The sequence below is a fragment of the Cherax quadricarinatus genome, chromosome 83, assembly GCF_038502225.1.
Source record: "Cherax quadricarinatus isolate ZL_2023a chromosome 83, ASM3850222v1, whole genome shotgun sequence".
NCBI lineage: Eukaryota > Metazoa > Arthropoda > Malacostraca > Decapoda > Parastacidae > Cherax > Cherax quadricarinatus.
The window spans coordinates 7698046-7725312 of NC_091374.1; the positions used below are offsets into that span (position 1 = coordinate 7698046).

The following is a 27267-nucleotide window of genomic DNA, read 5'->3' on the forward strand; positions in this document are numbered from 1 at the left end:
AGGGTGAGGGAGTGAGACGTCTTAACTCAGGATAGCCTGTAACAGCTGGGAGGGTGAGGGAGTGAGACGTCTTAACTCAGGATAGCCTGTAACAGCTGGGAGGGTGAGGGAGTGAGACGTCTTAACTCAGGATAGCCTGTAACAGCTGGGAGGGTGAGGGAGTGAGACGTCTTAACTCAGGATAGCCTGTAACAGCTGGGAGGGTGAGGGAGTGAGACGTCTTAACTCAGGATAGCCTGTAACAGCTGGGAGGGTGAGGGAGTGAGACGTCTTAACTCAGGATAGCCTGTAACAGCTGGGAGGGTGAGGGAGTGAGACGTCTTAACTCAGGATAGCCTGTAACAGCTGGGAGGGTGAGGGAGTGAGACGTCTTAACTCAGGATAGCCTGTAACAGCTGGGAGGGTGAGGGAGTGAGACGTCTTAACTCAGGATAGCCTGTAACAGCTGGGAGGGTGAGGGAGTGAGACGTCTTAACTCAGGATAGCCTGTAACAGCTGGGAGGGTGAGGGAGTGAGACGTCTTAACTCAGGATAGCCTGTAACAGCTGGGAGGGTGAGGGAGTGAGACGTCTTAACTCAGGATAGCCTGTAACAGCTGGGAGGGTGAGGGAGTGAGACGTCTTAACTCAGGATAGCCTGTAACAGCTGGGAGGGTGAGGGAGTGAGACGTCTTAACTCAGGATAGCCTGTAACAGCTGGGAGGGTGAGGGAGTGAGACGTCTTAACTCAGGATAGCCTGTAACAGCTGGGAGGGTGAGGGAGTGAGACGTCTTAACTCAGGATAGCCTGTAACAGCTGGGAGGGTGAGGGAGTGAGACGTCTTAACTCAGGATAGCCTGTAACAGCTGGGAGGGTGAGGGAGTGAGACGTCTTAACTCAGGATAGCCTGTAACAGCTGGGAGGGTGAGGGAGTGAGACGTCTTAACTCAGGATAGCCTGTAACAGCTGGGAGGGTGAGGGAGTGAGACGTCTTAACTCAGGATAGCCTGTAACAGCTGGGAGGGTGAGGGAGTGAGACGTCTTAACTCAGGATAGCCTGTAACAGCTGGGAGGGTGAGGGAGTGAGACGTCTTAACTCAGGATAGCCTGTAACAGCTGGGAGGGTGAGGGAGTGAGACGTCTTAACTCAGGATAGCCTGTAACAGCTGGGAGGGTGAGGGAGTGAGACGTCTTAACTCAGGATAGCCTGTAACAGCTGGGAGGGTGAGGGAGTGAGACGTCTTAACTCAGGATAGCCTGTAACAGCTGGGAGGGTGAGGGAGTGAGACGTCTTAACTCAGGATAGCCTGTAACAGCTGGGAGGGTGAGGGAGTGAGACGTCTTAACTCAGGATAGCCTGTAACAGCTGGGAGGGTGAGGGAGTGAGACGTCTTAACTCAGGATAGCCTGTAACAGCTGGGAGGGTGAGGGAGTGAGACGTCTTAACTCAGGATAGCCTGTAACAGCTGGGAGGGTGAGGGAGTGAGACGTCTTAACTCAGGATAGCCTGTAACAGCTGGGAGGGTGAGGGAGTGAGACGTCTTAACTCAGGATAGCCTGTAACAGCTGGGAGGGTGAGGGAGTGAGACGTCTTAACTCAGGATAGCCTGTAACAGCTGGGAGGGTGAGGGAGTGAGACGTCTTAACTCAGGATAGCCTGTAACAGCTGGGAGGGTGAGGGAGTGAGACGTCTTAACTCAGGATAGCCTGTAACAGCTGGGAGGGTGAGGGAGTGAGACGTCTTAACTCAGGATAGCCTGTAACAGCTGGGAGGGTGAGGGAGTGAGACGTCTTAACTCAGGATAGCCTGTAACAGCTGGGAGGGTGAGGGAGTGAGACGTCTTAACTCAGGATAGCCTGTAACAGCTGGGAGGGTGAGGGAGTGAGACGTCTTAACTCAGGATAGCCTGTAACAGCTGGGAGGGTGAGGGAGTGAGACGTCTTAACTCAGGATAGCCTGTAACAGCTGGGAGGGTGAGGGAGTGAGACGTCTTAACTCAGGATAGCCTGTAACAGCTGGGAGGGTGAGGGAGTGAGACGTCTTAACTCAGGATAGCCTGTAACAGCTGGGAGGGTGAGGGAGTGAGACGTCTTAACTCAGGATAGCCTGTAACAGCTGGGAGGGTGAGGGAGTGAGACGTCTTAACTCAGGATAGCCTGTAACAGCTGGGAGGGTGAGGGAGTGAGACGTCTTAACTCAGGATAGCCTGTAACAGCTGGGAGGGTGAGGGAGTGAGACGTCTTAACTCAGGATAGCCTGTAACAGCTGGGAGGGTGAGGGAGTGAGACGTCTTAACTCAGGATAGCCTGTAACAGCTGGGAGGGTGAGGGAGTGAGACGTCTTAACTCAGGATAGCCTGTAACAGCTGGGAGGGTGAGGGAGTGAGACGTCTTAACTCAGGATAGCCTGTAACAGCTGGGAGGGTGAGGGAGTGAGACGTCTTAACTCAGGATAGCCTGTAACAGCTGGGAGGGTGAGGGAGTGAGACGTCTTAACTCAGGATAGCCTGTAACAGCTGGGAGGGTGAGGGAGTGAGACGTCTTAACTCAGGATAGCCTGTAACAGCTGGGAGGGTGAGGGAGTGAGACGTCTTAACTCAGGATAGCCTGTAACAGCTGGGAGGGTGAGGGAGTGAGACGTCTTAACTCAGGATAGCCTGTAACAGCTGGGAGGGTGAGGGAGTGAGACGTCTTAACTCAGGATAGCCTGTAACAGCTGGGAGGGTGAGGGAGTGAGACGTCTTAACTCAGGATAGCCTGTAACAGCTGGGAGGGTGAGGGAGTGAGACGTCTTAACTCAGGATAGCCTGTAACAGCTGGGAGGGTGAGGGAGTGAGACGTCTTAACTCAGGATAGCCTGTAACAGCTGGGAGGGTGAGGGAGTGAGACGTCTTAACTCAGGATAGCCTGTAACAGCTGGGAGGGTGAGGGAGTGAGACGTCTTAACTCAGGATAGCCTGTAACAGCTGGGAGGGTGAGGGAGTGAGACGTCTTAACTCAGGATAGCCTGTAACAGCTGGGAGGGTGAGGGAGTGAGACGTCTTAACTCAGGATAGCCTGTAACAGCTGGGAGGGTGAGGGAGTGAGACGTCTTAACTCAGGATAGCCTGTAACAGCTGGGAGGGTGAGGGAGTGAGACGTCTTAACTCAGGATAGCCTGTAACAGCTGGGAGGGTGAGGGAGTGAGACGTCTTAACTCAGGATAGCCTGTAACAGCTGGGAGGGTGAGGGAGTGAGACGTCTTAACTCAGGATAGCCTGTAACAGCTGGGAGGGTGAGGGAGTGAGACGTCTTAACTCAGGATAGCCTGTAACAGCTGGGAGGGTGAGGGAGTGAGACGTCTTAACTCAGGATAGCCTGTAACAGCTGGGAGGGTGAGGGAGTGAGACGTCTTAACTCAGGATAGCCTGTAACAGCTGGGAGGGTGAGGGAGTGAGACGTCTTAACTCAGGATAGCCTGTAACAGCTGGGAGGGTGAGGGAGTGAGACGTCTTAACTCAGGATAGCCTGTAACAGCTGGGAGGGTGAGGGAGTGAGACGTCTTAACTCAGGATAGCCTGTAACAGCTGGGAGGGTGAGGGAGTGAGACGTCTTAACTCAGGATAGCCTGTAACAGCTGGGAGGGTGAGGGAGTGAGACGTCTTAACTCAGGATAGCCTGTAACAGCTGGGAGGGTGAGGGAGTGAGACGTCTTAACTCAGGATAGCCTGTAACAGCTGGGAGGGTGAGGGAGTGAGACGTCTTAACTCAGGATAGCCTGTAACAGCTGGGAGGGTGAGGGAGTGAGACGTCTTAACTCAGGATAGCCTGTAACAGCTGGGAGGGTGAGGGAGTGAGACGTCTTAACTCAGGATAGCCTGTAACAGCTGGGAGGGTGAGGGAGTGAGACGTCTTAACTCAGGATAGCCTGTAACAGCTGGGAGGGTGAGGGAGTGAGACGTCTTAACTCAGGATAGCCTGTAACAGCTGGGAGGGTGAGGGAGTGAGACGTCTTAACTCAGGATAGCCTGTAACAGCTGGGAGGGTGAGGGAGTGAGACGTCTTAACTCAGGATAGCCTGTAACAGCTGGGAGGGTGAGGGAGTGAGACGTCTTAACTCAGGATAGCCTGTAACAGCTGGGAGGGTGAGGGAGTGAGACGTCTTAACTCAGGATAGCCTGTAACAGCTGGGAGGGTGAGGGAGTGAGACGTCTTAACTCAGGATAGCCTGTAACAGCTGGGAGGGTGAGGGAGTGAGACGTCTTAACTCAGGATAGCCTGTAACAGCTGGGAGGGTGAGGGAGTGAGACGTCTTAACTCAGGATAGCCTGTAACAGCTGGGAGGGTGAGGGAGTGAGACGTCTTAACTCAGGATAGCCTGTAACAGCTGGGAGGGTGAGGGAGTGAGACGTCTTAACTCAGGATAGCCTGTAACAGCTGGGAGGGTGAGGGAGTGAGACGTCTTAACTCAGGATAGCCTGTAACAGCTGGGAGGGTGAGGGAGTGAGACGTCTTAACTCAGGATAGCCTGTAACAGCTGGGAGGGTGAGGGAGTGAGACGTCTTAACTCAGGATAGCCTGTAACAGCTGGGAGGGTGAGGGAGTGAGACGTCTTAACTCAGGATAGCCTGTAACAGCTGGGAGGGTGAGGGAGTGAGACGTCTTAACTCAGGATAGCCTGTAACAGCTGGGAGGGTGAGGGAGTGAGACGTCTTAACTCAGGATAGCCTGTAACAGCTGGGAGGGTGAGGGAGTGAGACGTCTTAACTCAGGATAGCCTGTAACAGCTGGGAGGGTGAGGGAGTGAGACGTCTTAACTCAGGATAGCCTGTAACAGCTGGGAGGGTGAGGGAGTGAGACGTCTTAACTCAGGATAGCCTGTAACAGCTGGGAGGGTGAGGGAGTGAGACGTCTTAACTCAGGATAGCCTGTAACAGCTGGGAGGGTGAGGGAGTGAGACGTCTTAACTCAGGATAGCCTGTAACAGCTGGGAGGGTGAGGGAGTGAGACGTCTTAACTCAGGATAGCCTGTAACAGCTGGGAGGGTGAGGGAGTGAGACGTCTTAACTCAGGATAGCCTGTAACAGCTGGGAGGGTGAGGGAGTGAGACGTCTTAACTCAGGATAGCCTGTAACAGCTGGGAGGGTGAGGGAGTGAGACGTCTTAACTCAGGATAGCCTGTAACAGCTGGGAGGGTGAGGGAGTGAGACGTCTTAACTCAGGATAGCCTGTAACAGCTGGGAGGGTGAGGGAGTGAGACGTCTTAACTCAGGATAGCCTGTAACAGCTGGGAGGGTGAGGGAGTGAGACGTCTTAACTCAGGATAGCCTGTAACAGCTGGGAGGGTGAGGGAGTGAGACGTCTTAACTCAGGATAGCCTGTAACAGCTGGGAGGGTGAGGGAGTGAGACGTCTTAACTCAGGATAGCCTGTAACAGCTGGGAGGGTGAGGGAGTGAGACGTCTTAACTCAGGATAGCCTGTAACAGCTGGGAGGGTGAGGGAGTGAGACGTCTTAACTCAGGATAGCCTGTAACAGCTGGGAGGGTGAGGGAGTGAGACGTCTTAACTCAGGATAGCCTGTAACAGCTGGGAGGGTGAGGGAGTGAGACGTCTTAACTCAGGATAGCCTGTAACAGCTGGGAGGGTGAGGGAGTGAGACGTCTTAACTCAGGATAGCCTGTAACAGCTGGGAGGGTGAGGGAGTGAGACGTCTTAACTCAGGATAGCCTGTAACAGCTGGGAGGGTGAGGGAGTGAGACGTCTTAACTCAGGATAGCCTGTAACAGCTGGGAGGGTGAGGGAGTGAGACGTCTTAACTCAGGATAGCCTGTAACAGCTGGGAGGGTGAGGGAGTGAGACGTCTTAACTCAGGATAGCCTGTAACAGCTGGGAGGGTGAGGGAGTGAGACGTCTTAACTCAGGATAGCCTGTAACAGCTGGGAGGGTGAGGGAGTGAGACGTCTTAACTCAGGATAGCCTGTAACAGCTGGGAGGGTGAGGGAGTGAGACGTCTTAACTCAGGATAGCCTGTAACAGCTGGGAGGGTGAGGGAGTGAGACGTCTTAACTCAGGATAGCCTGTAACAGCTGGGAGGGTGAGGGAGTGAGACGTCTTAACTCAGGATAGCCTGTAACAGCTGGGAGGGTGAGGGAGTGAGACGTCTTAACTCAGGATAGCCTGTAACAGCTGGGAGGGTGAGGGAGTGAGACGTCTTAACTCAGGATAGCCTGTAACAGCTGGGAGGGTGAGGGAGTGAGACGTCTTAACTCAGGATAGCCTGTAACAGCTGGGAGGGTGAGGGAGTGAGACGTCTTAACTCAGGATAGCCTGTAACAGCTGGGAGGGTGAGGGAGTGAGACGTCTTAACTCAGGATAGCCTGTAACAGCTGGGAGGGTGAGGGAGTGAGACGTCTTAACTCAGGATAGCCTGTAACAGCTGGGAGGGTGAGGGAGTGAGACGTCTTAACTCAGGATAGCCTGTAACAGCTGGGAGGGTGAGGGAGTGAGACGTCTTAACTCAGGATAGCCTGTAACAGCTGGGAGGGTGAGGGAGTGAGACGTCTTAACTCAGGATAGCCTGTAACAGCTGGGAGGGTGAGGGAGTGAGACGTCTTAACTCAGGATAGCCTGTAACAGCTGGGAGGGTGAGGGAGTGAGACGTCTTAACTCAGGATAGCCTGTAACAGCTGGGAGGGTGAGGGAGTGAGACGTCTTAACTCAGGATAGCCTGTAACAGCTGGGAGGGTGAGGGAGTGAGACGTCTTAACTCAGGATAGCCTGTAACAGCTGGGAGGGTGAGGGAGTGAGACGTCTTAACTCAGGATAGCCTGTAACAGCTGGGAGGGTGAGGGAGTGAGACGTCTTAACTCAGGATAGCCTGTAACAGCTGGGAGGGTGAGGGAGTGAGACGTCTTAACTCAGGATAGCCAGCTGGGAGGGTGAGGGAGTGAGACGTCTTAACTCAGTCTTAACTCAGGATGGGAGGGTGAGGGAGTGAGACGTCTTAACTCAGGATAGCCTGTAACAGCTGGGAGGGTGAGGGAGTGAGACGTCTTAACTCAGGATAGCCTGTAACAGCTGGGAGGGTGAGGGAGTGAGACGTCTTAACTCAGGATAGCCTGTAACAGCTGGGAGGGTGAGGGAGTGAGACGTCTTAACTCAGGATAGCCTGTAACAGCTGGGAGGGTGAGGGAGTGAGACGTCTTAACTCAGGATAGCCTGTAACAGCTGGGAGGGTGAGGGAGTGAGACGTCTTAACTCAGGATAGCCTGTAACAGCTGGGAGGGTGAGGGAGTGAGACGTCTTAACTCAGGATAGCCTGTAACAGCTGGGAGGGTGAGGGAGTGAGACGTCTTAACTCAGGATAGCCTGTAACAGCTGGGAGGGTGAGGGAGTGAGACGTCTTAACTCAGGATAGCCTGTAACAGCTGGGAGGGTGAGGGAGTGAGACGTCTTAACTCAGGATAGCCTGTAACAGCTGGGAGGGTGAGGGAGTGAGACGTCTTAACTCAGGATAGCCTGTAACAGCTGGGAGGGTGAGGGAGTGAGACGTCTTAACTCAGGATAGCCTGTAACAGCTGGGAGGGTGAGGGAGTGAGACGTCTTAACTCAGGATAGCCTGTAACAGCTGGGAGGGTGAGGGAGTGAGACGTCTTAACTCAGGATAGCCTGTAACAGCTGGGAGGGTGAGGGAGTGAGACGTCTTAACTCAGGATAGCCTGTAACAGCTGGGAGGGTGAGGGAGTGAGACGTCTTAACTCAGGATAGCCTGTAACAGCTGGGAGGGTGAGGGAGTGAGACGTCTTAACTCAGGATAGCCTGTAACAGCTGGGAGGGTGAGGGAGTGAGACGTCTTAACTCAGGATAGCCTGTAACAGCTGGGAGGGTGAGGGAGTGAGACGTCTTAACTCAGGATAGCCTGTAACAGCTGGGAGGGTGAGGGAGTGAGACGTCTTAACTCAGGATAGCCTGTAACAGCTGGGAGGGTGAGGGAGTGAGACGTCTTAACTCAGGATAGCCTGTAACAGCTGGGAGGGTGAGGGAGTGAGACGTCTTAACTCAGGATAGCCTGTAACAGCTGGGAGGGTGAGGGAGTGAGACGTCTTAACTCAGGATAGCCTGTAACAGCTGGGAGGGTGAGGGAGTGAGACGTCTTAACTCAGGATAGCCTGTAACAGCTGGGAGGGTGAGGGAGTGATACGTCAGGTGTGAGATGACAGGTGTGATATGAGGCGACAGGTGAAATGAGGCGACAGGTGTGATAAGGTGACAGGTGTGAGATGAGGTGACAGGTATGAGATGAGGTGACAGGTATGAGATGAGGTGACAGGTATGAGATGAGGTGACAGGTGTGAGACGAGGCGACAGATGTGAGATAAGGTGTCTTGCAGATAGTGAGAATGCTACAGTATGAGTGTAAAGGCTAGCACGGTGGCACCCTCCTGTCCCACCCCGGGCAGAAGGGTGCCACCTCGATCAGGCAGTCCTGCGTGAAATTAATTTGGGATGCCGCCCACCACGGCACCAGAAGGGCGTTTCCCCTCACTTGTGCGTATAACCCATACAGGCGGAAGATTCAATCTACGCCAAGTGTCAGCGTAAAAAATAACCAAGCCCATGCAAATATACCTTCACTATACCCGTATATAGTTTATAAGATACATAATATTGTAGCCACTGCTGTAAATGCGGCACCGCAGGCCAACACGGTTGCCAGTTGGTGTTAGGAGGGCGCACAAGGACCGTTATATACTTGGTCAACTATAGTAAACCCGGTCATGCTGTTGGTGTCGACACCTGGCAACCCTCCCCCTGATGACAGGGCCGCGCCATACATGTCCAAATGGCCAATTAATATTTTTCCCTGACGTCAACACAATTTTGTTTTATATTTTGAACTAGCTATGGAATAAAATCTTATTCCTTCACGAATTATTTACATTAACAGTCCCTTTTAAGGAGTACGCAAGTTCCCCGTCTAACATGTTCATTTTTCCACTATAATCTACCTTGTCCATAATTACTATAGCATTTGCTTTGTTTCGTAAGGCGGAGTCTAGGATCTTTCCTTAAAATCAACATATTAGAAAACAGGGGAACTTACATGCCCATTAAGGCAAGCAAAATCGTAAATCTGGAGAATATCCAGAGAACCTTCACTTCTCATAAATTCAATCATCTGAATTTTCAGAACGGAGTCTCGAATTCTATTCCTTACACGTACTCTAGAAAGATGCATCATAATTTACACCTGGAAAATTCTGGAGGGATTGGTCCGAAATATGCACACAGTTAGGGGTATGAGCCAACTTAGAATCAAGTTACCCAGCAGAAACTTGCTCATCTTGTCCAGTCAAGTATCATTAAAGTTAATTCATTTCCAAAGTTGGATACTCTCTCATAATCTTTGATAAATGATGCAGGGTGGTGCACCTCTCCCACATACCAGTGTGGTGTTCATCTCCCACATAACAATGTGGTGCTCAACCTCTTCCACCAGACTGACATAGCCTGACGCTTTACGCTTCTGCCATGCCTCTCTCAATTTTTTTCTTATTTGTTGCTAGTATTGCAACAATTGCATAGCTCCTGACGACGCATAGAAAGTGGCGAAAGATTTTGAGCTAAAGATTTCCATCCCCATGTGGCTTGTTCTGCACTGCCCACACAGAAAAAGATGCTTTAAAATACCGACAAGATGGATAAAGAAAAATGCTGTCTAGTGCAATCCTTTTACAAAGTTTCGCCCACACAGTGCGTTTTATCAGTCCTAAACAGATCCACCCGGGACAGACATACTCTCAGGTAAGGAGAGAACGGGGAAGTTGGGACAGACGAAGAACAGAACTGGAGAGGAGTGTCTTCAGTCGTAAACACTGTGCCAGGACTTAAACCCAGCAGTGGAGCCTTGGTGGCAAGAGACGAGGGCAACACAGCAGTAGGGTGTCGATAATGGTGACAACAGGCAGGCACTGGAGCTCGGGAGAGTATTTCAGCAAGCAGGGGAGTGTTGATCGGGATATTTATGGAGGATTCATGGTTGGGGATCCATTCTCGAGTGTTATGTAGGCTTCTCTGGATAGGTAGAATAAGTCTGAGGGAATGTTCTCGATGTATCTTAACGAACTTAAGTGTGGCGCAGAAGCAAAGGTAAAAACCTTTGCTTCTACACCACAAGTCCCGGGACGTGGTGGTCAGTATTTTTGTTCGCTGTGCTAGCGATGATGGCTCTTTTTCATTCCTTTCACTAGTGGGTAACTGTTGGCGAAGGTTTCAGCAACTTCGGCAGCTTGCTTTTCTGGAAGTGAGGTGTCAGTAATGGGAATAAGGGAGGCAGACGTAGCGTTATGCATTTCTGGGATTGGAGTGTTAGTAGTGGGTATAGAGATGGCAAGGGTGGTAGTGGGATTGGTTACTTCGGGGATGTGTACATCGGTGTCAAATCAGGATGGGATCTGGCAAGACAACTGTAATTTGTTAACGTTTCAGTTTTGTGCTTCAATTTTTTTTTATATGAAGCCAAGCATCCAATTGACCTTCTTGCCTGCAGCAAGACACTGCTGACCTTGTTGCCTGCAGCAAGACACTGTTGACCTTGTTGCTTGCAGCAAGACATTGTTGACCTTGTTGCCTGCAGCAACGCACTGTTGACCTTGTTGCCTGCAGCAAGACACTGACCTTGTTGCCTGCAGCAAGACACTGCTGATCTTGTTGCCTGCAGCAAGACACTGCTGACCTTTTTGCCTGCAGCAAGACACTGCTGACCTTGTTGCCTGCAGCAAGACACTGCTGACCTTGTTGCCTGCAGCAAGACACTGCTGACCTTGTTGCCTGCAGCAAGACACTGCTGACCTTGTTGCCTGCAGCAAGACACTGCTGACCTTGTTGCCTGCAGCAAGACACTGTTGACTTTGTTGCTTGCAGCAAGACATTGTTGACCTTGTTGCTTGCAGCAAGACACTGTTGACCTTGTTGCCTGCAGCATGACACTGTTGACCTTGTTACTTGCAGCAAGGCACTGTTGACCTTGTTGCTTGGAGCAAGGCACTGTTGACCTTGTTGCTTGCACCAAGGTACTGTTGACCTTGTTGCTTGCAGCATGACACTGTTGACCTTGTTGCTTGCAGCATGACACTGTTGACCTTGTTGCTTGCAGCAAGGCACTGTTGACCTTGTTGCTTGCAGCATGACACTGTTGACCTTGTTGCTTGCAGCAAGACACTGTTGACCTTGTTGCTTGCAGCAAGAAACTGTTGACCTTTCGGCAAGACATTGCTTGGTATATTTCGCATCAATGCTTATGACCATCCCAAAGTTTCTCTGCCTCAGAGAGCATCAACAGAAGGTGTAACTTACGTTCTTATATCCAAAAGTGCTTATTGAGATTCATCGCACCACTCGTCTGACCGCTGTGACAGCCCGTCCAGATCTCTGGGAATATTTTGACATGGGGATTTTCCCTGGTGTGGGAGAGTAAGGGAGGGGAGATATCCCTGGTGTGGGAGAGTAAGGGAGGGGAGATGTCCCTGGTGTGGAAGAGAGAGGAAAGAGTGAGGGGAAAGGTTGACAAGACCCTCGTTTGCTTTCCTCTGTGCGAATTTAATGAAGTTATTCTCTTTTCACATCCTCTCTACATGGCTGTGGTGACGAGGCTTACGAGGGTAAGGAAGGAGGGAGGGAGGGAGGGAAGAGAGCGTCAGGTTAGAATAGTTAAAAGAGGGAAAGCTGATGATATAATGGTTAGGGAGGAATGAATTGGCACAAATTGAACTGATGGACAGAGGGGATGAGTGGAATAGACGGATGGATTAGCTGACGAGTGAAACGATTGGTATGAATATAGTGGTGGATGATTTGGTGAACAGATGAAAAGATAGATGGACATGTGGATATCTATATGAATGAATGGATGGATGGACTGATGGGTAGATATACTGGTGAATTAGTGGATGAATAATGAGGATATATGTATGACTGATTACCTAATCAATAGTCAGGTAACAGCCCATCTATCCCTTCACCTCTGGATGAACAGAAGGGTGGATGGATACAAAGCACAGGGATATAGACAACCATCCTGGTGAATGGGATGATTAACCAGGTTGAAAGGTTTGCTATACTGCGTCGCTCAGACTAGCAACACCATACTGTCTCATTACTTCCTTTTACTGTGTTCAGGTTTTCCAGCACCTGTTCATTTCGTCTTTCTGTAATTCCTTATGGTAAGTAACTCCTTTACTGTATTCTGTAAATCTCCACATGTGTCATTCTCCGGCAGCATCCCACCTTCCTCCTCCAGCTTCATCACTTGGACCCTCACAGTTCTCTCTTACGTGGCTGTGGAGTAATTTCGGTTCTGTCTTGGCCTCCCAGCATACAAAAAGGTGGGTTACCAATAGATCCTTGGCTGTCTTCAAGAGGGAGCTGGACAGGCACCTAAGGTCAATACCTGACCAGAAGGGCTGTGGTTAGTATGTCAGCCTGGTTGATCAGACCCTGATTCACCACGAGGCCTGGTCATGGACCGGGCCGCGGGGGTGATGACCCCCGAACACCCTCCAGGTATTGGTGCTCTATCAATTTTAGACTGTCGGCTTTACTTATTCTAGAATATTCGGTTCTTGCTCTCCTGCTTGTGTCCCGGTTTTCTGCATTCTAGTTTGCTCTACATTTTTCCAAGCTCTCTGACACCTGCAAAATCCTAGAGGAACTGGTTCCAAATCTACATACAGAAATCACTCCCTACGAAAGCAAGATTCTCAATACAGTGTAAAACGTTGTCCCGGACGAAAAACAACTAAATACCCTCTCTCCCCTTCCACCAACCAGTCCATTCCCACCTCGTGAAACCAGACCTCCCCAACCAACCCCCCCTCTCTTACCCACACCCTACCCAGGCACGGAAACTCCCCTCCCACACCTGCACTTCTTCCTCCCACGTGCCTTCTAACACTAATCCTTACTCCAACCACCCACCTGCTTCCATCCACGGTCACCTCTTATCCTGTCTGTTCAACCCAGTCACATTTCACCGTCCTACCTGTCTTCCCTCCCACTACCTTCATCTCTTCCACCCTCTACTCCAGAATAAATAAGAACATAAGAAAAAAGGAACACTGCAGCAGGCCTACTGGCCCATGCGAGGCAGGTCCAAATCTCCTACCGGCTTAAGCCAATGCACCCAACCTAGTCGGGTCAGGTCACATGTAGATGAATGGTTCAGAGAACCGACATGTTGATAAATTAGACACATGTGCAACTCTTGGGTATCTTTATTGAGGAAACGTTTCGCCACACAGTGGCTTCATCAGTCCATACAAAGGAGAATCTTGAAGAACAGGAGGAGAATGAGGTAATCAGTCCCTCAACCTTGAGTCGATGTGGTCAGTCCATCAATCTTGAATAGAATACGGCATACGTGTGGAGAAGCTTATAAACCGTTGGCAGGAGAGGTGCAGCAGTCATAGGTGGTGTCACATTTGTTCAATGTGGAAGTAGGTCGTGCCCAAGAATTAGGCAAGCGAAGAATTCCCAAGTATTAAGATCCCAACATGTCTGTTCTCTGAACCATTCATCTACAAACCTGTCAGACACTGCAACTTCTTGGGATCTTAATACTTGGGAATTCTTCGCTTGCCTAACCCTTGGGCACGACCTACTTCCACATTGAACAAATGTGACACCACCTATGACTGCTGCACCTCTCCTGCCAACGGTTTATAAGCTTCTCCGCACGTATGCCGTATTCTATTCAAGATTGATGGACTGACCACATCGACTCAAGGTTGAGGGACTGATTACCTCATTCTCCTCCTGTTCAAGATTCTCCTTTGTATGGACTGATGAAGCCACTGTGTGGCGAAACGTTTCCTCAATAAAGATACCCAAGAGTTGCACATGTGTCTAATTTATCAAGGTTTCTGATACATGGGATCCACTTAGTCATCCTCCTTTGTACGTTTTCCAGAGCATTTATATCCATTCTATAATACGGTGACCAAAAATGTGCAGCATAATCTAAATGAGGCCTAACTAAGGATATATAGAGTTGAAGAACAACCTGAGGACTTCAATCTTCCTGGAGTGATCTAATGTCCTCGTCAGAATGAATTCGACGGCCTATTTTGGTGTCATCGGCAAACTTGCTTATGTCGCTCATTATGCCCTCATCTATGTCGTTTATGTAGTTTGTAAACAACAACGGGCCCAACACTGACCCCTGTGGAACACCGCTCGTGACGCTTCCCCACTCTGATTTCTCCCCATTTATGCAAACTCTCTGCTGCCTATCTGTCAACCATGCCTCTCTCCAGGAAAAAATTTCTCCTATTCCATGTGCCTTAATTTTCCTCAATAGTCTCTGATGTGGGACCCTGTCAAAAGCCTTACTGAAGTCCATATACACAATATCATATTCATTACCATGATCTACCTCCTCAAATACCTTAGTGAAATAAGTTAATAAATTCGTAAAACCATGCTGAGATTAAACCATACCACGGGCGGGGAAAGAACCCGCGATCAGTCTCAAAACTCCAGACCGTCGCGTTAGCCACTGGACCAGCTAGCCACAATAAGATTCGTCTAACTAGGTATATTTCTACACCATAGGAAGGTTAGCATAGGCACCACTGTGACCACAAATGCAAGTTTTTACAGACGAATCTGTTCCCCGAATTAAGCCTGAATGCCTTCCACATCCCCCCCCCCAGGCGCTGTATAATCCTCCGGGTTTAGCGCTTCCCCCTTGATTATAATAATAATACAGACGAATCTCCAGCTAGCGTGGCCGTGACGAACTCTAGCTCAAGTCCCCTCAAAGCCGTTAACATGACTCACGAAATCGGAATGACACGATTGCAAACAAACCATACCACGGGCGGGGATAGAACCCGCGATCAGCGAGTCTCAAAACTCCAGATCTTATTGTGGCTAGCTGCTCCAGTGGCTAACGCGACGGTCTGGAGTTTTGAGACACACTGATTACGGGTTCTATCCCCACCCGTGGTATGGTTTGTTTGCAATCGTGTCATTACGATTCCGTGAGTCATGCTGAGATTCGCTGATTAGTTTATGCTTTTCAAGGTGACTACGAACTGCCTCGGCAATTATTGTTGACAATAATACAACACTAACACAGGGTTGACAATAATACAACACTAACACAGGGTTGACACTAATACCACAACACTAACACAGGGTTGACAGTAATACCACAACACTAACACAGGAAGGCTGGTAATAAAAAACACACTAAAACAAAAACACATCTCTGGCTTGCTTTTTTGTTAGGCTTATGGCTTTTTGAACCCCCTCGTGTTAACAAAAGCTCGTAACAAAAGAACTGAACAATGGGACACAAATGACCCCCAGGGGGAAAAAATCAGAACAAATTAAAAAAAAAAGGAAGCAAACCACAACATTGAAGTATAAAACTGCAGCTGGTGGATACAACTGAAGGTACCTGAATAATACTGTTAAGGAACACAACACCAAGCGGTGATAGTCTCAGGGATTATGAACCGTCCAGGTACGGTCCTAGACCAGACCACACCTGCTTGACGGTCTGATTAGTGAGGCTGTGTTATACTCGCTTCCTTCACTCCCACTCGCCTACCATTTCTTCAAAGCAGTCAAGCGTCTCTCATTTCTCTTCATAGTTTAAAAACTTTGGATCCTTACCTTTCAGTGTTCTGAATTTTCAGCTTTTCATCTAATATATTTTGTACCGGCTACCGTTGTCACCAGTCTCTTCGGGAGTTAACTTCAAGGTGTACATTTGGATCCACTTCTATTTCATGGGTGAAAATTACAAACATTTAAGGCAGCTTTTTAAAAAAAAATGTTAAGAGTATTGGAGTGCAGTGCACAAGTGCCTTACCGAGTCCCGTCATGCGCTTGCCATCTATTTGTAGACTTCTTAGGCATCTCTATTTGTAGACTTTTTAGGCATCTCTCTATTTGTAAACTTTTTAGGCATCTCTCTCTATAAACTTAGTATACACTTGACCATTTTCTTGTATTTTTTTTTTAAATCTGCATCAAAGGATTTAAAAAAGCATCCTTTCGTATCATGTTTTGTGTCACACTTGAAGACTGATGGTTTACCTCGGGTTGTCACTTTCCTGCGTCTCTACACATGTTATTACAAATTATCAGATTTCATCCAACAACAAAATTTGAAGTCTGGAAGTCACAAGACTAAGTTTACTGGAACTAAAGACAACTCTGTCCCCCCTTCATTGAAAAAGGCAACCCCCCCCCCCCCGAGACACCTCGCAGTCATGAGGTAAAACTAACCTCTCGGAATAAAATCCCATGAACAAGTACATGATACAACAAAGATGTCTTCACATTACCTTAAAATATCTTAGTAAAATGTCCCCCCGAGGTGTCGACAGGATCCCCACCAGTTATAAAATATCTTAGTAAAATATCCCCGAGGTGTCGACAGGATTCCGACCAGTTATAAAATATCTTAGTAAAATGTCCCCGAGGTGTCGACAGAATCCCGACCAGTTATAAAATTTGCCTTAAACCAGTAATAGAGGAAGCCACTGCTAAAATATTAAGATATGATCCACAGTCTGGAAAACACAAGTTACATAGCAAGAAACAAGATCAGCTGGAAGTACAGAGCTGAGCGGGCGTGTTCTCACCTATATGTGGTTGAGGTCGGGTCACAGCACCTGGACCCGCCTCCGCGCGCGTGAGCGAGAGTTGAGTGAGAGTATAAGAACATAAGAACATAAGAACGAAGGAACACTGCAGAAGGCCTACTGGCCCATGCGAGGCAGGTCCAAGTCTCCCACCGGCTTAAGCCAATGCACCCAACCTAGTCAGGTCAGGTCACATTGACTTAAGGGAGGAACACGGCAACCGACCTGGTAGCACAAGCTATCAGGTCTAACTCACACCCACCCACATCCACTCATGTATTTATCCAACCTATTTTTAAAGCTACACAACGTTCTGGCCTCTATAACTGTACTTGGGAGTTTGTTCCACTCATCCACAACTCTATTACCAAACCAGTACTTTCCTATATCCTTCCTGAATCTGAATTTTTCCAACTTAAAACCATTGCTGCGAGTCCTGTCTAGGCTAGATATTTTCAGCACACTATTTACATCCCCTTTATGTATTCCTGTCTTCCATTTATACACCTCAATCATATCCCCCCTAATTCTACGTCTTTCTAGAGAGTGCAGATTCAGGGCCCTTAGTCTATCCTCATAGGGAAGGTTTCTGATACATGGGATCAACTTTGTCATCCTCCTTTGTACATTTTCCAGAGAATTTATATCCATTCTGTAATAAGGTGACCAAAACTGTGCAGCATAATCTAAATGAGGCCTAACCAAGGATGTATAGAGTTGAAGAACAACCTGAGGGCTCCTATTATTTATGCTTCTTGATATGAAGCCAAGGATTCTATTAGCTTTATTGCGAACACTTATGCACTGTTGTCTTGGTTTCAGATCACTGCTAACCAGAACTCCTAAATCTTTTTCGCAATCCGTAATATTAAGATCTACATTATTTAGTTTATATGTGGCATGGTTATTGTCCTGTCCAACATTTAGAACTTTGCATTTGTCTATATTAAACTGCATCTGCCACTTCTCCGACCACTGCATCAGTCTATTCAAATCTTCCTGGAGTGCTCGAATGTCCTCGTCAGAATGAATTCGACGGCCTATTTTGGTGTCATCGGCAAACTTGCCGATGTCGCTCTTTATGCCCTCATCTATGTCGTTTATGTAGATTGTGAACAGCAGGGGGCCCAACACTGACCCCTGTGGAACACCGCTCGTGACACTTCCCCACTCTGATTTCTCCCCATTTATGCAAACTCTCTGCTGCCTATTTGTCAACCATGCCTCTATCCAGGAAAAAATTTCTCCTCCTATTCCATGTGCTTTAATTTTCCTCAATAGTCTCTGATGTGGGACCCTGTCAAAAGCCTTACTGAAGTCCATATACACAATATCATATTCATTACCATGATCTACCTCCTCAAATACCTTAGTGAAAAAAGTTAATAAATTCGTAAGGCAGGAACGCCCCTTTGTAAAACCATGCTGAGATTCGTTGATTAATTTATGCTTTTCAAGGTGGCTACGAACTGCCTCGGCAATTATTGATTCCATAAATTTTCCCACTATGGAGGTTAGGCTTATTGGTCTATAGTTCGAAGCTAAGGACCTGTCACCTGTTTTGAAAATAGGTATCACATTTGCCATTTTCCAGAGTGAGTGTGTGAGTGTGTGTGTGTGTGTGTGTGTGTGTGTGTGTGTGTGTGTGTGTGTGTGTGTGTGTGTGTGTGTGTGTGTGTGTGTGTGTGTGTGTGTGTTTGTTTTTACACTATCCTCAATCCACTGACATTGTTACTGTAGTGACAAGTATGGTAGAATGAGAAGTAATCATCATCGTACACTATGATTTGCTGCTTCTCTGTAGGGTTTACTGAAGCCACTACTACACAAGGATACATGGCCCACACTGCGCCGCACAATGTTGCGCCAGGCCGAAAGGTTCATTAAATGGAACATCTGATATACACTGCGTACTGTGGCAGAATCATATTGAAGGAGAGCACTCGACTTATAGGGGTCAAATAGTGCCTGGAGAATAGGAAGGAGGGTAGCTCCAATTATGTGGATTCAGAGCCCTTTACCAGCATCAAAATAAAATCAGACTACCACAATGACAAGTTCTGTTCCTCAAGGTACAGTACTCATCCCATTCTCATTTTTATATCCGACACAAACAATCACAGCAATGTATCCTCCACTCCTGACTATGCTACAGTTTGTACGAGAGTGACACTCAATAACACGTAAAATCTCCCAGCTGATATTAACCAGCCTTCCAGTGGGCCACAGAAAACAATATGCTCAAAGAAGACAAATTTCAGGTTCACCGCTTTGTAAAACTAAAGAATTTAAAACTGGTACGAAGTATGAAACTCAAAGTACTCAACAGAGCGGAAGAGGAATGTGAGGAATTTAGAAGTGATTGATATCAGATCTAATGTTCAAAAGTTACAAAAGTGTTATCATCATAACAAGGAAACTGATATGTTGGATAACGAGACCCTTCAAAACAGATGACAAGCCAATAATGATGATCTTCGTCACTCGTGTTCTCTACACTCAAACATTACTGCAAAATCATAAACCCAAGAATGCACAAAAAAGTCACTGTCCAGGTAAATTTATTCAAGCAACTAAATTATTTAGAATGCCTGAAGTCCTTTGAACTTTCCTCCGTGGAACGTACCTGAAGAATGTTTCTGGTGGTCACACTCCCGCAACCCAGACCCTGACCTGTCCTCTTGGTGCATCAAGTCCTAATGAATCAGGCTGTTACTGCTGGCCCAACGCAACCTAAGCCGGCTGGCGAGGTACTGATGGAGGAACTTTTTAAATTCCATCTTGAAAACAACCAGAGGTTTGTTGGTAATTCCCCTTAAGAATAGAGGGAAGGTGTTGAGCTTGGGGACCTCTGATGCGTATCAAGTTCTGTTAGTGTACTCGTCAAGTCTTTGCTTTTAACTGGAGATATTTTGCACAGCCTGCCAAGCCTCTTGTCGTCATACGGAGTTATAATTTACACCTGAAAATTCTAGAGAGGCTGGGTCTAAATCTACACACCGAAATCTCTCCATACAAAACCAAAACGATTGACAAACTATGCAAAATACCATTAATGAAAAGCAGGGCTGCAATGAGAACTTTAGAACTCAAATGTAAAAGGACCAAGACTTAAACATCCTCCCTTCATATATAAAGGGAATTACTAACAGATCCTGTCTTCAAGAGGGAAATGGCCAATCTTCTCTATTTAGTTCTCGATCAATCAGGCTGTGGTACACTGAACTGTGTTGGCTAACACAAACATAACCTGGTTGGTGAGGATAACCAGCTGGTCTGTAGCCAGGTCACAGGAAAAGGATTACCTCCGGAATCATCATCAGGTAAGGCACCACCTACCTTGAAGGTTCTTAGGTGAGAGCTTAGTACTCCCAAATGACCTCCCCGACCCGCTGCTCTCCTCCGGGATGAAAAGTCACAACCATTCTCTCCAGAAGTCACAAGTATCAGCACCACCCACCCCGGGAGCAGTCCCACCGACCATCACCTCCATGTGAAGGTAAGCTTCACACAAGTGTTAGGATGAGGCAGCTTTAGTGTGTCCTCCTTACATATCCACCTTCATCGTGGCAAAAGAAGGCATTCTGCACTGCGCCTTCGAGCAGAGTGGAGGTTTGTACCCCCCCTCTCAAGAGTGTGAAAACACTGGCTGTACACAACACAGCCAAGAGGCCCGGCTGCACACAACACAGCCAAGAGGCCCGGCTGCACACAACACAGCCAAGAGGCCCGGCTGCACACAACACAGCCAAGAGGCCCGGCTGCACACAACACAGCCAAGAGGCCCGGCTGCACACAACACAGCCAAGAGGCCCGGCTGCACACAACACAGCCAAGAGGCCCGGCTGCACACAACACAGCCAAGAGGCCCGGCTGCACACAACACAGCCAAGAGGCCCGGCTGCACACAACACAGCCAAGAGGCCCGGCTGCACACAACACAGCCAAGAGGCCCGGCTGCACACAACACAGCCAAGAGGCCCGGCTGCACACAACACAGCCAAGAGGCCCGGCTGCACACAACACAGCCAAGAGGCCCGGCTGCACACAACACAGCCAAGAGGCCCGGCTGCACACAACACAGCCAAGAGGCCCGGCTGCACACAACACAGCCAAGAGGCCCGGCTGCACACAACACAGCCAAGAGGCCCGGCTGCACACAACACAGCCAAGAGGCCCGGCTGCACACAACACAGCCAAGAGGCCCGGCTGCACACAACACAGCCAAGAGGCCTGGCTGCACACAACACAGCCAAGAGGCCTGGCTGCACACAACACAGCCAAGAGGCCTGGCTGCACACAACACAGCCAAGAGGCCTGGCTGCACACAACACAGCCAAGAGGCCTGGCTGCACACAACACAGCCAAGAGGCCTGGCTGCACACAACACAGCCAAGAGGCCTGGCTGCACACAACACAGCCAAGAGGCCTGGCTGCACACAACACAGCCAAGAGGCCTGGCTGCACACAACACAGCCAAGAGGCCTGGCTGCACACAACACAGCCAAGAGGCCTGGCTGCACACAACACAGCCAAGAGGCCTGGCTGCACACAACACAGCCAAGAGGCCTGGCTGCACACAACACAGCCAAGAGGCCTGGCTGCACACAACACAGCCAAGAGGCCTGGCTGCACACAACACAGCCAAGAGGCCTGGCTGCACACAACACAGCCAAGAGGCCTGGCTGCACACAACACAGCCAAGAGGCCTGGCTGCACACAACACAGCCAAGAGGCCTGGCTGCACACAACACAGCCAAGAGGCCTGGCTGCACACAACACAGCCAAGAGGCCTGGCTGCACACAACACAGCCAAGAGGCCTGGCTGCACACAACACAGCCAAGAGGCCTGGCTGTACACAACACAGCCAAGAGGCCTGGCTGTACACAACACAGCCAAGAGGCCTGGCTGTACACAACACAGCCAAGAGGCCTGGCTGTACACAACACAGCCAAGAGGCCTGGCTGTACACAACACAGCCAAGAGGCCTGGCTGTACACAACACAGCCAAGAGGCCTGGCTGTACACAACACAGCCAAGAGATAAACCTGTTTACTGCCTTCTATAAATTCCATCTTTCAGATATACTACTGTACATGCAGGAATATTTGCTCTCTCTCCCATGCACATAACAATTAGAGTGTTATTGTTAAAACTATACATTAAAACACTAAACCCGTATTGGCCATAAAGCGCTGAGTTGAAAATGGACGCATGTGGTATTAGAAGAGTTGAGGGCTAGCGGAAAAGAGAAATTGGAATCACAGGTCAGATTCAGGGAGTTTTGGCGAGGAGGTTAGTGAGAGTGGGCACGTCAGGGCACCCATGTCGGAAGAAAAACCTGTGTACCCTGATAGCTAGGACAGTCTATTAACAGATGGTGAACTGATAAAACAACCTGTCAGTCTCCACAGAGAATTAAGTGCCCAGTCTCTACTAGACGTCCATGTACGAGTAGTGTATTCATTATGTGATCACTAGAGTGAGTTGTGTATCTGTGTGATCACTAGAGTGAGTTGTGTATCTGTGTGATCACTATAGTAGTCGTGCGAGTCATGCGTGCCCAATATGACTGACACACACGACTCTCATATTGCGATCAACACAACTGTGACGATGCTAAGAGTGTGCTGGAAAATAATCAGAAAAATAGGGGATCATCTGTGGGTGACTGGCAGACAGGTGGTGATCGACTGAAAGATCAATCTAGTCTGAGGTTCATTACCCAGAGCAGGTACCTAATACTTCATGTCTGCTAGAATTGCGACGCAGTCACTGTTGTAAGTGGAGCCAAGATGTCATATGGATCGTCTTAATTTCTAGGTCTCTCATAATGCACTCTGGGAGTCTGAAACAGCCAAGTGGTGGATAGGGCTGTGATGTCTAAAAGGGGAGGCAAAAGCAGCTATCTTCTGAACATTTCGCTGCCATCAATGTAGACTCGCGCTACAGTAAACAAATACCTAATATTCAAGGATATTTTTAATTTGGCTTATTCAGAGACGTATTTTTTTTCAACTTTGCTAATGCCTCTTGCACACTGTCATGCTCCCACTTTTCCTTCCATATTTTTTTTTTTTACTATAACCAACATTTATGTTCCTTTTCTGGCCCATATGCAATTTTCTGCCTCAGGCCTGTAGAGGCTATGCCATATTCTTTCTGATACACGTGTCAAAGAGAATATATATTATCTTTCAAAGTATCATTATGGTGCACCTGAGCTCAACCTCTCTCTGCTCTAGTCTTGCTGACTAGTGCTCTAGTATACAGTTCTCTTGTTTACCTGTGTGTGTGTGTGTGTGTGTGTGTCAACGTTCTGAACAGACGGATCCTTAATATTTATACTCCAGTAACAGTATAATTATGATTTATTCCAGTAACAGAAAGGACACAGTTTATATCACAGGGAGGTCATGGTTTATATCACAGCGAGGACATGGTGTATTTCATGCAACTCGTATGTATATAAGAGGTTCCAAACTCGGAAATGCATGACGCTGCGACCACACAAACATTGCGTGTGGGCAACACCAGGGAGAGAGGGAGAGGGAGAGAGAGAGAGAGAGAGAGAGAGAGAGAGAGAGAGAGAGAGAGAGAGAGAGAGAGAGAGAGAGAGAGAGAGAGAGAGAGAGAGAGAGAGAGAGTGTATCTAACACTGCCTGCAGGTCAACACTGGCAGCAGTGTGTGTAACTAACACTGCCTGCAGGTCAACACTGGCAGCAGTTTGTACCTAACACTGCCTGCAGGTCAACACTGGCAGCAGTGTACCTAACTCTGCCTGCAGGTCAACACTGGCAGCCGTGTGTGTACCTAACACTGCCTGCAGGTCAACACTGGCAGCAGTGTGTGTACCTAACACTGCCTGCAGGTCAACACTGGCAGCAGTGTGTGTACCTAACACTGCCTGCAGGTCAACAGATTTAATTGCATCTCAGGAATTTCTGTTTGTTCAGCGTTCATGTCTCAGAAGAGGGAGACGAAGAATAAAAAACTAAATAAAAATCGAAAAGGTCACTACAAAAGAATATCTTAGAGCAAAGCAAACAAGAGTTCGCTTAGGCACGAGTGCAGGGTGCTTCTGGCACTCAGGAAGAGTGCCTCATTTATGGCTGTGATGACTGCTTTTGTGTGTGTGTGTGTGTGTGTGTGTGTGTGTGTGTGTGTGTGTGTGTGTGTGTGTGTGTGTGTGTGTGTGTCTGTCAAAAGCAAAGAAGATTTAATATTAATGTGGGTTGAAGACATCGACGTAGTCATGAACCCCACGAGTGTTTTGCGGTGTCCTGACCGTGTCTTCGTGTCCTAACAGTGAGCACAAGAATGTTAAAATTAAACGTTTTATGTTGTCTACGGAAAGAAGCCGTTGTCTTAAGCTACAGAAGATGTTGTCTTAAGGAATTATAAAACACATTTATAAACAATTATAAACAAATAAATAATTCCCTTCTACTTACGGCAATTGATCTAAACTATTAAATTCAGACTTTTATTACAAGTCTGATCTTGTTACTGAGGAGGAGGAGGAGGAGGAGGAGGAGGAGGAGATGCAGTAACAGGAACCTTGCAAATACATCCTCAAACATCCTAGTAGCATCCTGCGTCACCACTATGAATACCAGAGATGGGACGATACCAATTCCTTTTTTGGCAAACACCGGTACGCGATTTGAGGCCGATACCGTCTAAATTAAGTGATACCAGCAGGTCGTAATGAATGTAAGTACTGAGTACTCACAGCGTGGACAGTGAGGTGGTGTTGCAAGTCTATAGGAGACCGGCAGTAACTTGCCTGGTGCTTCAACACTGATTGTGATACTCGTGGTAGTTTCATAAGTTTCATTATGCACCCCATACCCAAACTATACCACGGGTGGGCTTAGAACCCGCGATCAGAGAGTCTCAAAACTCCAGACCCCATACCCATACTCCATACACATGCTACGAGCGGCAGTCAAAAATTACAGAGGCACATATGGGTCCAGGGACTGGGCATCCATATAATGTTAACTACGACAGTTACAGTGGTTACAGTCGTAATGAGTTGGTAATACAGACATGAACGGAGTCGCAAAACATTACAAAATAGTTGGTGGAAGCCGCAGCAGCAATGATAAAGGGTTACAATACTAGAACTCTCAAAATCAGTCAGCGGGTGTGTGGCAGTGCTGGGATTGACTCAGTTGCGGATGAAGTTAGGTAAGATTTGTCAGGAAACAGAACAAGTGTTTCCTAACGTAGGTCGTCATATGTTGACCCGCCGCTGGAGATTTTAGTCATCTGACCGAGGCTGTCCACTGGCTTACCCCTCCATCCCTTTAAAAATTATGGTTATGATGATAGGTCCAACAGACAACAACAGTAATCTGTAACAATGTTACAACCTGTAGTAGAACGTTATGGCCTGTTGCACAGTATTACGACCTGTTGCACAGTATTACAACCTGTTGAAGGTACGACTCGTTGCATAATGCTACGGCCTGTTGCAGGACGTTACTATCTGTTGCAGGACGTTACTATCTGTTGCAGGACGTTACGACCCGTTGAAGAACGTTACCATTTGCAGAACGTTATCTGTTACATAATATTACGACCTGCCGCACAAAGTAACGGCTTCTCGGCTTTCTTAAGCTAAGATCTAACGGCCTGCTGCAGTGTTACCAACTGGTGCAGAAAGTTACGACCTTGACCGTGATATTGCCTGGCCCACCCTACAGTGGGTGAAGGGTGGCTGTGGCAAGTCTCCAGGCACCAACACACATGGCAGCTATCTTCCCTCACCTGCCACTATTAACAACTAAGACGAAACCTTCCTCGGACGCGGGGCTTGAATCATGTATGCTCAGTGAATTGGTTGGTTAATGGGGTTTGAAGTCTATCGACTGCAGGACGATCATTAAGGCTGCATGTCACCTTTCACCAACAGTCAACAATATTTTAAACCCTAAAGGGAATAAAGCAAATTCTCAATCTTGATACGTTGAGACAGTTCTCTTCGAGGTTTACCTCTGGCTTTCCAGTCAATGCAGTAAAAAAAATATTAACTCTTAGAAAGAATATATTATGTGTACTATCGTACGAGACCCGTCACAGAAAACTTTCCTGGTATAAAGCGAATGTGTACAGAGATGTACGGAAATTACAGGAATACAGGGAAAGTCGTCTCGGGGAGAGGTAGGGAAGTCTTGAGAGGGTCTTGAGACAGTCACATTCCATGACTGTCTACTTGCCTCTCGACCTACCCCTACCCACTATCTTGTCAATTAAATATTTTGTATGTTATGATTATGTCCCCTTTCTGATGGAAATATAAATTTATATACATATTGTACCTAATATTTCATATATAACAAAAACAACCCTAACTACACAGAAACGTTGACACAGAATCCAAAGAGTAACACAACACAGTGAAAAGTTCTGTCATCCAAGGCACAGTACTCGCCCCACCTCTCTTCATTCTCATTTCTGACATGGCGACTGTCAAGTCCTGTGTCAACCTTAGCAGACGATACTAGAATCTGTATGAAAATGGCATCCATAGAAGAGACAGCGAAACTCCAAGCTGATATAAACTAAGTCTTCCAGTGAGCTACTGACAACAATATGATGTTCACGGAGGACAAAGTTCAGTTACTAAGTTATGAAAGAATGGACGAAATAAAAACAGGATCAGAGTACAAGACTAACTCAGACCACTCAACAGAACGTAATATGAGAGACCTGGGAGTGATTATGCCTGAAGGTCTCACGTTCAAGGAACAACGTTATTATCGCTATTGTAAGAAAAGTGATAGGTTGGATAACTAAAACCTTCAAAACATGGGATGTTAAGCCAGTCATGATTTCTGGTGACTCGTTCTCTTGAGGCTGAAATACTGATGTGTACTAATAACCCCCTTCAAGGCAGGCGAAATTGATGAGCTGGAAACTTTACAGAAAACCTTCACAGTTCGTATAAACTCCGCCAAGTACCTAAATTACTGGAGCCCTTAAGTCCCTAGAACTGTACTCCTTAGAACATCGGCAAGAAAGATACATCATAATCTACACCTCGAACATACTGGAGGGATTAATACCAAACCTGTACACCGAAATTACTACTTATGACCACAAAAGACTTGGCAGGCGGTGCATGAACCTACAATTAAGAGCAGAGGAGACACGAGTACACAGAAAACTCAAGTGTTAAGGGACCACGACTCTTCAAAACCCTCCCTGCATGCATAAGGAGAATTACCAACAAACACCTAGCTGTCTTCAAAAGGGAACCCGACAGATTCCTTAAAACAGTTCCTGATTAGTCGGGTTGTGGTGCATACGTTATATTGCGGGTGAGGGGACTAACAGCTTTATGAATCAGGTCACCAACCAGAAGGTCTGGTCTGGGACCGGGCCGCAGGGACGGTGACTTCCGGAAGTTTCTTGAGAACAAAAGCTGTCTCCCAGTTCACTGCAGCAGTTCCTCAAGTGTCTCCCAGTTCACTGCAGCAGTTCCTCAAGTGTCTCCCAGTTCACTGCAGCAGTTCCTCAAGTGTCTCCCAGTTCACTGCAGCAGTTCCTCAAGTGTCTCCCAGTTCACTGCAGCAGTTCCTCAAGTGTCTCCCAGTTCACTGCAGCAGTTCCTCAAGTGTCTCCCAGTTCACTGCAG

At 48.0% G+C, this 27267-nt stretch overlaps 1 protein-coding gene across 1 annotated transcript in view; it reads right to left on the bottom strand.

Annotated features, from left to right (window-relative positions):
* Positions 1-27267, bottom strand: part of LOC128702206 (uncharacterized) — a gene marked incomplete in the record, with an annotated part of 302046 nt that overhangs the window by 92900 nt on the left and 181879 nt on the right.